This window comes from Ipomoea nil, unplaced genomic scaffold, assembly GCF_001879475.1.
Source record: "Ipomoea nil cultivar Tokyo-kokei standard unplaced genomic scaffold, Asagao_1.1 scaffold2337, whole genome shotgun sequence".
In the NCBI taxonomy this organism is placed as follows: domain Eukaryota; kingdom Viridiplantae; phylum Streptophyta; class Magnoliopsida; order Solanales; family Convolvulaceae; genus Ipomoea; species Ipomoea nil.
The window spans coordinates 72,491-87,500 of record NW_017618765.1 but is presented as its reverse complement, the minus strand read 5'-3'; positions in this window follow the sequence as shown (position 1 = coordinate 87,500).

Here is a 15,010-nt window from a genome sequence, read left to right as displayed (position 1 = left end):
TTGATGCCTAAAGGAAGTAGAATTCGGTATCGCCACCTCCTCTCTTTCCCAAACTTAACTTCTCGCCGCCACCTTCCATCATCACCATTGTCATGCGTCACGCAGTTACTCCGTACCTCTACCTTAGCCTTCGCTTCATCACCTAGTGTCGAGAGGTCAAGGTGACTTCTCTATTGTCGCTTCTTAGATGCTTCTTGTACTGGACATCTCCTTTGTTGCGTTAGTCTTCATTTGTTGATTTCTCCATACTACACCTGCATGCACCTGCATTTGAATATCACTAATGGTTGTAGGATGGGATAGTGCGGGTTGCGATAACCCACATACCCCATCCGCCAACACCATGCGGCTTGACGGGGGCAAGTATGCGCATGTGGGTTGCGATAACCCACACGTCCCAACCGCCAACACCATGCGGCTTGCCGGGGGCAAGTCCGCGCATGTGGGTTGCGATAACCCACATGCCAACACCATGCGGCTTGCCGGGGGTAAGTCCGCGCATGTGGGTTGCGATAACCCACACGCCCCATCCGCCAACAACATGCGGCTTGCCGGGGGCAAGTCCGCGCATGCGGGGTGCGATAACCCACACGCCCCATACGCAAACACCATGCGGCTTGCCGGGGGCAAGTCCGCGCATGCGGGTTGCGATAACCCACACGCCCCATCCGCCAACACCATGCGGCTTGCCGGGGGCATGTCCGTGCATGCGGGTTGCGATAACCCACACGCCCCATCTGCCAACACCATGCGGCTTGTCGAGTGCCTGTCCGCGCATGCGGGTTGCGATAACCCACGCGCTACATCCGCCAACACCATGAGGCTTGCCGAGGGCAAGTCCGCGCATGTGGGTTGCAACAACCCACACTCCCCATCCGCCAACACCATGCGGCTTGCCGGGTATCATGCTCACATAACACATAGTAACACATAATAGCACATTGGGAAGGGGGAAATCGTATAAATAAACTTATGCGTTATTATCCACATACTAAGAAAAGTCCTAAGGGGTTCATACATCTTCCTCCTAGGACAACGGGTTACCGATTCAACTAGCATGCAATAAACGAGACGCTTTTATCCTACGAACGGTACCCGAAACATCAAACTAGATTCATGCACGACAAACGGAGTCCGTTGGGACACCACGGGGGGTTGGGGAACATCAAACGGGGAAGCCAAAGTCCCGAGGTGGGCAACAACCAGCGGGTAGTCGGTGGGTAGAGGGCCACCCGCCGGCGACAAACTTTCGGGCAGCGGGTGCCCGGCGGGCAGTCGCCTGCCCGCCGGCTGCCCGCTGCCGGCGGCGTCTCTTTGGGCAGCGGGTCCCCCTACCCCCACCTATCCCCCACTGACTATTTATCAAAATAAACGTCCCGGGATCCTTTAAGGAACCCGAAACCATGCTTAGACACTTTTAAACGCAAATAACGACACCACGTAGGCAATTAACGGATCAAAAGCAGCAATCACGTAGAACACAACCTATCATGACTTCTAAACATAATCAACACCCGAACATGTGAATTCCCACCCAAATATACCAAGAAAATCCCAATACGAAATTCATGATTCAACCTACGGCTCTAATTATATTTAAATTAACAAGATCATAGTTTATCTCTAAAATCAAGAAACATCAAGACTTATCAAGAATATCACACAATCATCAAGATCCTCTTATCATCATCAAGATTATCAAGATCACACATAAAATCATCTCATCAATCATCAAGATCACATCACAATTATCATATCAAGACACAAGCATATAGAGGAAGCCAAAGAAGAGGATTATAGCAAAGAAAATAGGTTTTGTTGAGACATGGGTTACCTCTTAGCCTTAATTAAATTCCTTGGCTATGAAGGGTCTTTCTTTAAGATTTCTTCTTTCTTGATTTCTCCTATGGGAATTCTTGGAAATTCTTGTGTGGTGAAAGTTATTGTGGTGTGGATTCTAGGTGCCTCCTATGCCCCTATTTATATATCCAAGAGTCCTAATTAGGGTCTAAATTGTATGGCTTGCCAATTCTACTCCTTATAGGACTAAGGGGGTTGATTTTAGGGATAAGGGTCCACGGACTATGGTGGACCCCTTTTTAGCTAATTAATGGATTTTAATTCCCTTTTTAGGGTAAGTAATTAATTAATTAGTTTGGTTTAGGGGTCGTAACACGGGGTGTTACACTCTCCCCCCTTACAAGAGGCTTCGTCCCCGAAGCCGGTGCGTGGATCCATTCTTTCACCCCTGGACGTCACGTATTTTGGCCTCCTGATTAGGAAACGTGGCTCCACGTGTTGTCTTTGCTGGGGTAGATTGGATTTCTGGTGAGGTGGTGATTGGAAAGTTCGGGTCTACCTTTGTAACAACCCGAAATTTTGATACTTTTAAAACTTATATAATAAAGGTGAATTCTCATTAAATCCCAAAACCAAACATAAGAGTGTGGGGTGCTATGCCACATCTGAGCTGGAGAACTCAGATGAACAGGCTATACTAACTAAATATCCTCAAAGCAATGTCGGTACATAATCATGGCATGCAGGCCGAAAGGGAAACTAACTAATCTACACTTCGGATCTCTAGCGCGCTCCGGGGTCTACTCATCTGTGCCTGAAAGCCAAATATATCTGTACAGCAAATGATGCTGGTAACCCATTCCAACGCGTTGAAATACAATATAGGTAGATATATATATATATATATAGATATATGAGAACCATTTTGAAGCATGAAGATATATACTTAGGAGACTCTAGCTTTAAAACTAGGAATAGACTCGACAGGTAGGGATAAGCACATTAAACAATGATAAATAGTTATATAGAGACAATATCATAAAGAACATGTATCTAAGGTCACAGTTCACTTTCAAATCATTCGCATTATCATTCAATAATCATTCAAGTCACACAAGCACACTTTGGTGGCGCCATGTGACCAATCGCATGCCCCGCACATGAGGGTTAGCGCATATAGCTCTAACACGGCCCCGCTGCACCCTACCTCATACCGTAGCATGAAGGGGTTGATTGCAACCAACCGTATAGACCGTTGACGATTTCAACGGCGGATCACATCCCTACACACCGCTGACGCGCTCAGTTGGTGGACTGTGATCCTCCTTAGGGGACTGCGACCCTACACACTGCTTGACGAACTTAGTCGGTGGGTCGTAATAGATCAAAGCCCTACACACCGCCTGAGGGACTCATTCGGTGGGCGATGATCTTCGGAGACTACGACCCTACACACCGCTGGCCCATACACTCGCTAGATCACAACCGACCATAGCCCTACACACCGCCTGATCACTCATTCGGTGGGATATGGCCTTCCTTGGGCTAGTGGCCCTACACACCGCCTGGCGCGTCCAGTCGGTGGACCATAGCACACGAGGCCCATTTGGACCGCAGCCCAAGAAGTGAATCACTGACCGCATCAAGGAAAATGAACCGCAGCTCATAAGTAACCGATTTGACCGCAACCAACTTCTGAACCGCAGCTCAGGAACAACCAATTTGATCGCAACCAAATTGGGGTATCATGCATCACATAACACATAGTAGCACGTAATAGCACATTGGGAAGGGGGAGACGTATAAATAAACTTACGTGTGATCATTCACATACTATGAATAGTCCTAAGGGGTTCTTGCATCTTCCTCCTAGGCCAACGGGTTACCGATTCAACTAGCATGCAATACCTAAGACTCTTCTATCCTACGAATGGCACCCGAAACATCAAACTAGACTCATGCATGACAAACGGGGTCCGTTGGGACACCACGGGGATTGGGGAACATCAAACGGGGAAGCCAAAGTCCCAAAGTGGGTGACGACTAGCGGGTAGCCCGTGGGTGGAGGGCCACCCGCCGGCTGCCCGCCGGCGACAGAGTTCCGGCAGCGAGTGCCCGGCGGTGCCCGTCGGCTGCCTGCTGTTGGCGGTGCTTCTTTGGGCAGCGGGTAGGTGGCGGGTCCCCCTACCCCCACCTACCCCCCACTGACTCTTTATCAAAATAAACGCCCCGGGATCCTTTGTGGAACCCGAAACCATGCTTAAATACTTTTAAACGTAAATAACGACACCACGTAGGCAATTAACGTATCAAAAGCAACAATCACGTAGAACACAACCTAACATGACTTCTAAACATAATTATCACCCGAGCATGCGAATTCCCACCCAAATATACCAAGAAAATCCCAATATGAAATTCATGATTCAACCTAGGGCTCTAATCATATTTAAATCACGAAATCATGCTTTTATCTTCAAAAATCAAGAACATCAAGATTTATCAAGAACATCACACAATTATTAAGAACCTCTTATCAGCATCAAGATCATCAAGATCACACATAAAATCAGTACAACAATTATCAAGATCATATCACAATTATCATAGAAGATTTCATCAAGACACAAGTATAGAATGGGGAGCCAAAGAAGAAGATTATAGCAAGGAAAATAGGTTTTGTTGAGACATGGGTTACCTTTTAGCCTTAATTAAATTCCTTGGCTATGAAGGATCTTTCTTTAAGATTTCTTCTTTCTTGATTTCTCCTATGAGAATTCTTGGGAATTCTTGTGTGGTGAAAGTTATTGTGGTGTGAGTTCTAGGTGCCTCCTGTGTCCTTATTTATATATCTAGGAGTCCTAATTAGGGTCTAAATGGTATGGGCTTGCCAATTCTATTCCTTATAGGACTAAGGGGTTGGTTTTAGGGATAAGGGCCCATGGACTATGGTGGATCCCTTTTTGCTAATTAATGGATTTAAATTCCCTTTTTAGGGTGAGTAATTAATTAATTAATTTGGTTTAGGGGTCGTAACACGGGGTGTTACAACCTTGGTTTCCTGCTCCTGAGCTGGATGCCCCGCGAGTGCCCAATACGGTCTCGATTGCTGCCACCCTCTGGTCTAGTGCACACGTCGAATGGATTAGGGACGAGAACCCTTCGTCCATGATTCGGTTTTGCCGGGTGAGCTGTGCGAGGATGCACTCGTTGATGGATTCTTCATTTCGGCCCCCTGGGTTTCCCCTTTCTTGTGCGGGCGCTGGTGGGTTAGGTTCGCTATCCTCCTCTTATTCATCATTTCCTTCCAGTCCCCCACATTCTTGCAGTGCCTGTTTTAGCTTTTTGTTGGAGATATCCAGTTGATCAACCAATTCCTTTCGTTCCTCTTCGGGTTTAAGGCAAACCTCCTCGAGGGTGATGTATTGTCCCCCTTCGGTGTAGTAGATGTCATTGCGGCGGAGGTTCTGGGCATTGAAAACCATGCCGCTTACGGGTTTGATCTCTGTGTGGCTCAGGTCTACTCCCTTTTTCTCCATGATCCAACTTAGGATCATCCCGTAAGGTAGACTAAGCTGGTTGCTAGTCTTGCAAAACTCCATGTGTTTCAACATAAGGGCCGGTAGATTGAACTTGATTTTGTGTTTTAGGAAGTAGGCAAAGGTACACTCCAGGCTTCCCACATCCTTGCTTTTGTTGTTTGTAGGCAACAAGCTATCAGTTACAATCATGACTAGTATCTTTTGTTCAGCGGTTAGCCATTTCCTGTTAGGCCGGGTGGCCGAGGTGAAGCCTTCTTCCTTTCCTAGTAGGTACCCGAGGTAATCCATATACCCTGTGCCTTGGGTACCGATCCACCCCTTCCGGTCGTAATCTGACACACCTATGGTGGTCAGTTTTAGGAGTTTGGCCAAGCGGCCTTCGGAGAGTACTATCTCCTTGCCTCGGACTTTAGCGGTGATTTCCACTATATCACCCCGCTTGACGGCTACTAAATGGTGATAGAACTCCTTCACCAATTCGAGGTATGTATCCCGTTTGATGGTGAGATACGTATCCAAGAGTCCTTGAAACTTAAGCATATCGTCGACCAACTCCGGAGAGAATTGGTCGGGTTCGAGGGCTTTACCTCCGATTACCGTGTAATCGGCGTCGTTCCATTCCGGGGTTCGGAAACCAACGGGCTTTTTCGGCATTGTGAGGTCTCCCTAGGTGGTGGCATTTCTTCTTTTGGTGATGACTTTTTCCGGCGAGTTTCCTACGAAGCTCCGGTGGGGATTTTCTGGCGATGGGGCGGCGATCTGCAGGCTTCGGACAGCGAGGGGGGCGGCTGGCCTGGGCGGTGCAGGCGGCTGTGCGGGAGCTTCGGCTGGAGCGAGCTGTGGCGGCAATGGGCGTGCAACGGGTGGCCTCCGGGCGGTGGTGGCAGCGGGTTCGCCGCAGGTGGCTTCCGGGCGGTGGAGACGGCGGCGCACGGTGGGGTGTCGCCTGGGTGGCCGTCGGCGGCTTGATTGGTGGCGGTGGCTGGCGGGATAGTTGTCGTGGTGTTGGGTGGTGTTGGTTGGCGGAGAGGCGAGAGGGAGAGGGAGAGAGAGAGAGAGGGAGTGTGGAAGAAGAAGAAGGGTTTTTGATTTTGGGATTTTGTGGGTTTTTAGGGATTTGTAGGGGTTTAAGAAGGGAGTGTTCCCTTGAGGTTTCAAGAAACACTCATAGCTTAGTGGTTAAGGCTTTGGTCATGTAAATGAGAAGTCTAAGGTTCCATTCCCATTGGTAACATTAGTCTCCTTTGTTGTGGTCCAGATAACTGGGTAATAAAGAATCCAACGGGGGTGTTATGCCACGCTTATCAACACGCACGATAAACTCTACGGCCAAAAATCTGCATGGTCAACATCTATCCAAGAGTACAACACGCACGATAAACTCTACGGCCAAAAATCAAACAACCAAAGAGTACAACACGCACGATAAACTCTACGGCCAAAAATCTGCATGGTCAACATCTATCCAAGAGTACACCAGTCTAAAAACAACCAAACCTGCTCACAGGCTGCTCGCCTGGTAACACATATATATATGAGTTCAAAACCAAGACTCAACACTCTCAACGAATCAACACGGGAACACATCCCAAGACCACAAGCACAACACGACTCACCAAAGAGTCAAGGCACCACAAGCACAACACGACTCACCAAAGAGTCAAGGCACGATCTATCATCACTCAATAGACCGCAACCCGACAAGTACAACGCGAAAGAACAAGACACACACAACCGGCAACACATGCCTTTGTGACTACACACGTCACAAGATAAGATCACACAACACTGGCTACAATAGCCCTCGCGACATCACCCATCACGAGTTGGTATGCCTACAATAGCCCTCGCGACATCACCCATCACGAGTTGGTATGCCTGCCTTATGGCTACCCCCAACCTTGTATATTCTTTCCAACCATTACCTCCAGGACCCCTGTACTTCTTAGTCCAACCTTTTCCCTCCTGGGACCGTCGTCCCCCATCAACAAACCACCAACAAAACCACCAATTTCATAGTACACAAGGTACCGTTCACACACATGGCGACACACGCGTTACCCAAGAAAATACGTGAACCTGACACACAGGTCACAACTCCATAATCACGTCATGGCCACCACGAGGACCGCTGCAATACCTTGGTGACTAGTGTCCCATACCACTAATCGTGCAATCCAGGTAAAGCCACACACACCACACCTCAGCAGGAATCAATCAATGGATCACAACGAAGGTATGAAACATACTCAATCAAGGAATGGGTCACAGCCCAACAACAACAACGATGAATAACACAAGTTATCATCAACCAATCAGAAGGTACAAAAAACACACATGCTAGCATTTAGACACCGAACTAGCATGCTTATCAACGGGGAAACCAAGGATAGTTCCGAGGAACACACAAGACACTTCACGGTCCAACGAAACACAATGTTGAACACTTAGCACGATTCAAGACACCAAATACCTACATGGCTTCCTACCATATAGTTCTAGACATACGAAACATCAAGGAGACACTCAAATAGTTCCACAAAAGAACAACGGGAAGTCAAAAGACCAAACACCGAGTCAAAAGAATCACAGGGAACAAATCCCTTCACAACACCACTGTGTTCCCCGCGGGTAGACCCACGGGTAGTGCCCTACCCGTGGTTCCGCCCGCGGGAACACCTTCCCACAAGGACATGTACTCGCGGGTAGTCCGGCGGTGGTGCCCCGCCCGCCGTTCCGCCCGCGGGTACACACTTGTACCACAACAAATCCCTTCGGGGATTTTCTTTTCCAAACACAAATTCAAGTCCAAAACATGCCAAATCTCGCCCAACACAACAAAATGACTTGAATCATGGAATATGCCAAGCAATGTGTGACACCCCCAAAATCCACATTTCAATCAATGAATTAATTGAGTAATTAATTCTATATCTTTTGAGGAATTGATTCCTAAAATCCTGATTTTTAATACTCAAGGACTAGAATTTGACTAGTCAACCTTTAAGTTGTGTTGTACCTTGTGCTTTGAGGGGAGTTCCCTTGTTCCTTACACTTTCTAAGGGTTAGTAAGGGTATCCTTTTCTTTTCACCAAGAGTTAGTATTGTATCCTAACCTAGAAGACTTCTTCATTTCATTCCTTACAATTCCTAGAAAAATATCTCTACCTTCTCTCTAGAAAAGAAGTGTAGCTTATTCTTCAAGCCAAGTTGAGACCCTTGTCAAGATTCCAAGTTTTGCTTCAAAGATTCAACCTTTCACCTATTTGGGCATTTAGGAGGGTAAGATCTAAGCTTGTCTTGTGTTTTTGGTTCCATCTTAGTTGTCTTTTTCTTAAAGGTAGGATCTTTATGATCTTTTGGTTTAATCTTGAAGTGGGTTTGGAAAGTGAGCCTAGTGGAGAGCTTGTTGTGGTGTAAAGTGAAGTATTTTGGTCTTCAAGAGGTAACCCATGCTCTACAAAACCTATTTTGCTTACCTATATGTGATTTCTTGGATTCTACTTGTGTTTTGCTATGAAATGTGAGGGTTTATGCATTTATCTTGTGATATTGCATATCTAGAGCTTGTGTTTAGGGTTCCTTTGTGCCATTGCTTGGCATTTTCCTTGGTTCAAGTCATTTTGTTGTCTTTGGTGAGATTTGGCATGTTTTGGACTTGAATTTGTGTTTGGAGAAGAAAATCCCCGAAGGGATTTGTTGTGGAACAAGGATGTTCCCGCGGGTGGAACGGCGAGCGGGGCACCACCCTTCGGCCTACCCGCGGGTACATAGGCTTGTGGGGTAGTGTACCCGCGGGCGGGACCACGGGTGGGGCACTACCCGTGGGTCCACCCGCGGGGAACACGATGGTGTTCGTTCGGGATTTGTTCCCCGTGATTTGTTTGTCTTGGTATTTGATCTTTTGGCTTCCCGATGTTCTTTTGTGGAACTATTTGAGTGTCTTCTTGATGTTTCGTACGTCTAGAACTATATGGTAGGTATCCATGTAGGACTTTGGTGTCTTGAATCGTGCTAAGTGTTCAACATTGTGTTTCGTTGGACCAAGAGGTGTCTTGTGTGTTCCTCAGAACTATCTTGAGTTTCCCCGTTGCTAAGCATGCTTGTTCGTTGTCTTAATACTAGCGTGTGTGTGGTTTGTACCTTCCGTTTGGTTGATGATAACTTGTGTTATTCATCGTTGTTGTTGTTGGGTTGTGACCCGTTCCTTGATTGAGTATGTTTCATACCTTCATTGCAATCCTTTGATTGATTCCTGTTGAGGTGTGGTGTGTGTGGCTTTACCTGGATTGCACGATTAGTGGTATGGGACACTAGTCACCAAGGTATTGCAGCGGTCCTCGTGGTGGCCGTGACGTGATTATGGAGTGTGACCTGTGTGTCAGGTTCACGTATTTCTTGGGTAAGGCGTGTGTCGCCGAGGCGTGTGTCGCAATGTGTGTGAAATTGGTGGTTTTGTTGGTGGTCTGTTGGTGGGGGACGACGGTCCTAGGAGGGAAAAGGTTGGACTAAGAAGTACAGGGGTTCCTGGAGGTAATGGTTGGAAAGAAGATACAAGGTTGGGGGTAGCCATAAGGTTGGAACAGGGCATAAGGCAGGCATACCAACTCGTGATGGGTGATGTTGCGAGGGCTTGTAGAGCCGGCGTTGTGTGATCTTCTCTCGTGACGTGTGTAGTCACGGAGGCTTGTGTTGTTTGGCATGTGTTGCCGTTGGGTGAGTCTTTATCCTTTGTGTTGTGGTTAACCTTTGTGGTTTGGGATGTGTTCTCGTGTTATCTTTGAGAGTGATGAGTCTTGTGTTGACTGTTGATCTTGGCTTTTGACTTATATACTTATGTATTCCGTTTCGAAAATGGTTTTACAACTTATATCTATCTATGTATGGTACTTAACGGTATTGGTGGGTTACCGGCATTATTCACTGACCGGGCGTCGCCCCGATGTTTATCTTTGTATCTTTCAGGTGATGTTTAGACGAGCGCGATGTCTAGAGCCTGGTAGCTTAGCTCCTTTACCTTTATGGTTTTGTGGCCTGTGCGCCAATGTAGTTAGATAGACTGATGTTTGGGATAGTTGTATACACTGCAGATTGTTCGCCTTAGCGTTTACCGGGTTCGGTAGACGTAGCATAACACCCCGTTGGATTTCTTTTTATCCAGTTTCCGTTTTATCTTCCGCTGTGCTAGTTTTGTTGTTTAATCTGCATGTGTTAGGGCTTTTATATAGGCCTTGTTTGGGGGGTTACAGTTGGTATCAGAGCCTAGGTTTGAGCCTAGGATGAGTTAAGTCTAGACTTTCTAAGTGGTTAAGTGTGCTTTGAGACCTCTAAGCGACCTTAAGAAGCTAAGTGTTAGGCTTATGACTCTAGGTTGCGCGGTGAGATGTGTGTTGCTTTCTGTCTTGCGTGTTTGCTCTTTTGGTAATCTCGTGGTTGTTGTAGAAGTTTGCGATGCCTCCTCGTCCCCGCGCTCGCACCCCAGAGACCCCGACCAACGAGCAGCTCGCTCAAAACCTCCATCAGCTGACGCAGACGATGCAGTTGCTCAGTGAAGCCTTGCTGAAAAACAATCAAGCTGTGCCGCCTCCTCCCCCTACTGGGCATCGCGATGTAGGTCGTTTGGTGTCAGGGCATCGGTCGCTAACCTTCGCTGGCGAGGAAGACCCTGTAGTCCTAGAAGAGTGGCTATGGGTGTTTGATAAGATCTTCACCGTGGTGGGCTGCCTCGAAGAGAGGAGAGTAGAACTGGCAACGTTCTACTTCTGCCAAGAAGCGGATTTGTGGTGGGTCCACGAAAGTCCGACCTTCCTTGAAGAGCCTGGGTTTGATTGGACCGCGCTCAAGGACAGAATGCGCGAAAGGTTCTACCCAGCGCATGTGCGAGCCGCCATGTTTCATGAGTTCCTTCATCTGCAGCAAGGACCCCTATCTGTGGTTGAGTACCACAAGAAGTTCTTAGAGCTGGCGCGCTTCGCAAGGATGTTGGTGCCTACAGAGCTTGCCAAGGTTGAGCGTTTCGTTGCCGGTCTGAACTATGAGGCACGAAACGCGTTGACAGTGAGTATGCCCAGTTCCCTTAAGGATGCGTATCTGTGTGCCGCGGATCTGTTTCGTGTTCAGCAGTTTCAGAGGGGTTCGTTGGAGTTGGCCAGGAAGAGAGTTGAGAGTGGAGGTTCTTCCACCTTCAAGAAGTCCAGACCGAGTTTCCCGGCTAGAGTTGCGTCATCTTCTTCTCAAGGACCTATCAGAATGGAGCTTCAGGATCAAGCTAAGTCGGTTGGTTGTCGTAGGTGTGGGAAGGTGCACGCGGGCTATGATTGTTATGGCTAGGCGTTCAAGTGCTTCAGATGCGGGGATCGTGGTCACAGAGTCGCGGAGTGTCCCCAGCTTGCCGGTCAGAGAGCGTTGCCGCCACCCCCGAGAGTCGGAGGAGCACCAGGAGGGAGTTCAGGTCGCGGAGCTGTCGGAGCTAGGCTGCCGGGAAGAGTCTTCGTGATGGCGCGTTCGCAGGCGGAGTCGGAGGGTCTGGTGGAGGAAGAGTTAGCAGGTAACCCTTGTTTTCGAGCCTATCCTTGTTTCCCGAGAGTGTTGTGCTCTTTGTTGCCTTGAGTGTTCTCTTGTGTTTCGTAGTTGTCTTTGTTTGGCAAACCTTGTCATGGTTTCTTTGTTAGTGATTCGTTGGATGCTTATTATAGACTCTCTTCTTGCTAACTGACTTCTTTAGTTGGCATCTAAATCTTGTTCTGTGGTAGCCATCTATCCTTGAGTTACCTTGTGCTTAGCCCAATCCTTCAATCCCTACACTTGGTTGTTCTTACAACAATTCCTTGTGCATTCCTTAAATTTTTCCAAGTATTCTTTGATTTGGGAAATAGCAAAATCCATACCAAAAACCTCTCCTTGTGTAGCTTAAAAGCCAAACCTAATGTTTAATTGTAGTCTTTGAGTTTCAAACCTTAGCCTATTTCTTTTCTACCCAACCCTTAAACCACTTGAGTCAATTGTCTTTCTTGAAACCTAACCCATTCTAATTCCACCTAAACCATAAATTCCCACTTTGTTCAAAATCCCCAAATTTAATCATCTTTTCCCCAATTTCACCCAAATCCCTAAATCCCCAAAATTTTTCTCCTCTTCTCCTTTTTCCTTCTCCCTACCCGTGAACCACCCTAACCCCATCCCCAACCCATAGCTTCCCTTCCACCCGCCGCCGGCCACCACCGAACCGCCACCCGCAGTCGTCGTCGTTCGCCGGAGCTTCGCCGCACCGCTGCCGCCGCCGAGCTGCTGTTGTTGCGTCACCGAGAGAGCGAGAGAGAGAGAGCGTGCGAGAGAGTTAGGAGCAGGGAGAGTGTGGGTGTGAAGAAGAAGTTGTGGGCTTTGTTTGTTGAGCTTTGGATCATCTCCTACCATGCCTAGAAGGTCAAGTTTGGCTAGGAAAGCGGAATGGGTGGATGCCCATTACCTCGTTCTTGAAGGTAAAGCTTTTGATTCGGAATCTTTTCCTAGTTCCTTGTTGGATTTGCTTAGATATCAAGGTTTGTTGGATGGGTTTCTCGCCATAAGGGCCGAGACTTACCCGAGTTTGGTGAAAGAGTTTTATCGTCACATGGTTGTGACAAAGGAGGGCGATAGGTTGGAAATCACCTCTAAGGTGAGAGGTGTGAAGGTTGTGTTGTCTGAGAAGAGGTTGGCTCAGTTGTTGAGTTTGTCTGCTACCGGAGTGGCTCAGTACAGTGGTCATTCTTGGATTAGTACGGATACCATGGGGTACCGCGACTATTTGAGCTATCTGTTGGGCCGTACGAGTGGTTTCACTCAAGCCTCTAGGCCGGAAAAGAAGTGGTTGTCTGCGGAACAAAGGATCTTGGTGATGTTGGTGTCAGATTGTTTGTTGCCCAATAACAACAAGAGTTGTTTGTTGGGTAAGTTGGAGTGCACCTTTGCTTTCTGTCTGACGAATATGGTTAAGTTCAACCTGCCTGCTTTGATGATGCAACACATGGTGTTTTGCCGGGATCACAACCGGAAGAGTTTGCCGTATGGAATGGTGCTGAGTTGGATCTTGGTTAAGAAGGGTGTTAGTGTAGATGGCTGTCTCCCGAAGCCCGTGGGAAAGATGGTGTTGGATACCGCCAATCTCCGGAGTTGTAATCTGTTTCAGTTGGATGATGGTGAGTACATCACGCTTGAAGAGGTTGCAAGGAAAGCACCTGTTGAACGGGCAGTGTTAGCTGCTGAGCTTGGAGTCCTTGCCGGGAAGTTGAGCCTCGCAGTCCAGAGTATGGGTGGTGACGAAGAAGCTGAGGAGGAAGCAGACCAAGAAGACGGAGTAGGAGCACCGGAGACCGCCGAAGCTGAAGTAAGTGAATCAGACAGTGAGGAAAGCCGGAGAAGGAAGGAAGCTCGCACCAAGAGAGAGCATGACGTCGCCTCTTTGCTTCGTCAGCAGAACAGTTTGATCGCCGAGGGCTTTGCGTTTGTGAAGGCGCAGTTCGTCGCAGTGCATCAGAGGCTGGACCAGATTTAAGCCAGTTCAAGCCACAGGGACGAAGACGAAGAGGAGTCTGAAGAGGCCGAGGAGTCGGAGAGTGAGGAGTTTTAGTTTGTGTTGCGGTAACCCCGTTTGCTTTTCCCTTGTTGTTTCTTTCTTAGTTGTTGCTAGCTTGGTGATAGGTTGTTGTTTGCCTTGCGTGCTTGTTTGTTTTGCTTGTTGTATTGTTGTTTAGCTAGCTTAGTAAGTCGGTGTTTGGAGTTGGTTGTTTAGTTCTTGGTTGTTGTCTAGAAGTTGGTGGTTGTGTTGAAGGTAGAGTTCTTGATGCTCAATCTATCCGTTTGCTTAACTCTTGACCAATCCTTGAATTCGAAATGCCTTCTTCTTTGCCTTGGAACCCTTGTGAGTACTTTTGGAGTTTTTGACCAAAAGGACTATTCTTGAATTTCTTGTCACAATTTCGTTTCCTTGTTACCATTCGCTTTTAATTCGTCGTACCCAAGCTTCGGGGACAAAGCTTCTTTGAAGGGGGAGAGGATGTGACACCCCAAAAATCCACATTTCAATCCATGAATTAATTGAGTAATTAATTCTATATCTTTTGAGGAATTGATTCCTAAAATCCTGATTTTTAATACTCAAGGACTAGAATTTGACTAGTCAACCTTTAAGTGGTGTTGTACCTTGTGCTTTGAGGTGAGTTCCCTTGTTCCTTACACTTTCTAAGGGTTAGTAAGGGTATCCTTGTCTTTTCACCAAGAGTTAGTATTGTAACCTAACCTAGAAGACTTCTTCATTTCATTCCTTACAATTCCTAGAAAAATATCTTTACCTTCTCTCTAGAAGTCTTCTAGGTTAGGTTACAATACTAACTCTTGGTGAAAAGTCAAGGATACCCTTACTAACCTTTAAAAAGTGTAAGGAACAAGGGAACTCCCCTCAAAGCTCAAGGTACAACACAACTTTAAGGTTGACTAGTCAAATACAAGTCCTTGAGTATTAAAAATCAGGATTTTTGGGATTAAATCTTCAAATAAAATAGGATTAATTACTCAATTAATCCATAGATTGAATGTGGATTTTTGGGGTGTCACATGTATTCCTTGGCTTTTTCCTTGTTGTTGTTGATGCGGGTTTTCAGGGTAGTCTAGTCCTTTTTCTTTTATGCTAAATT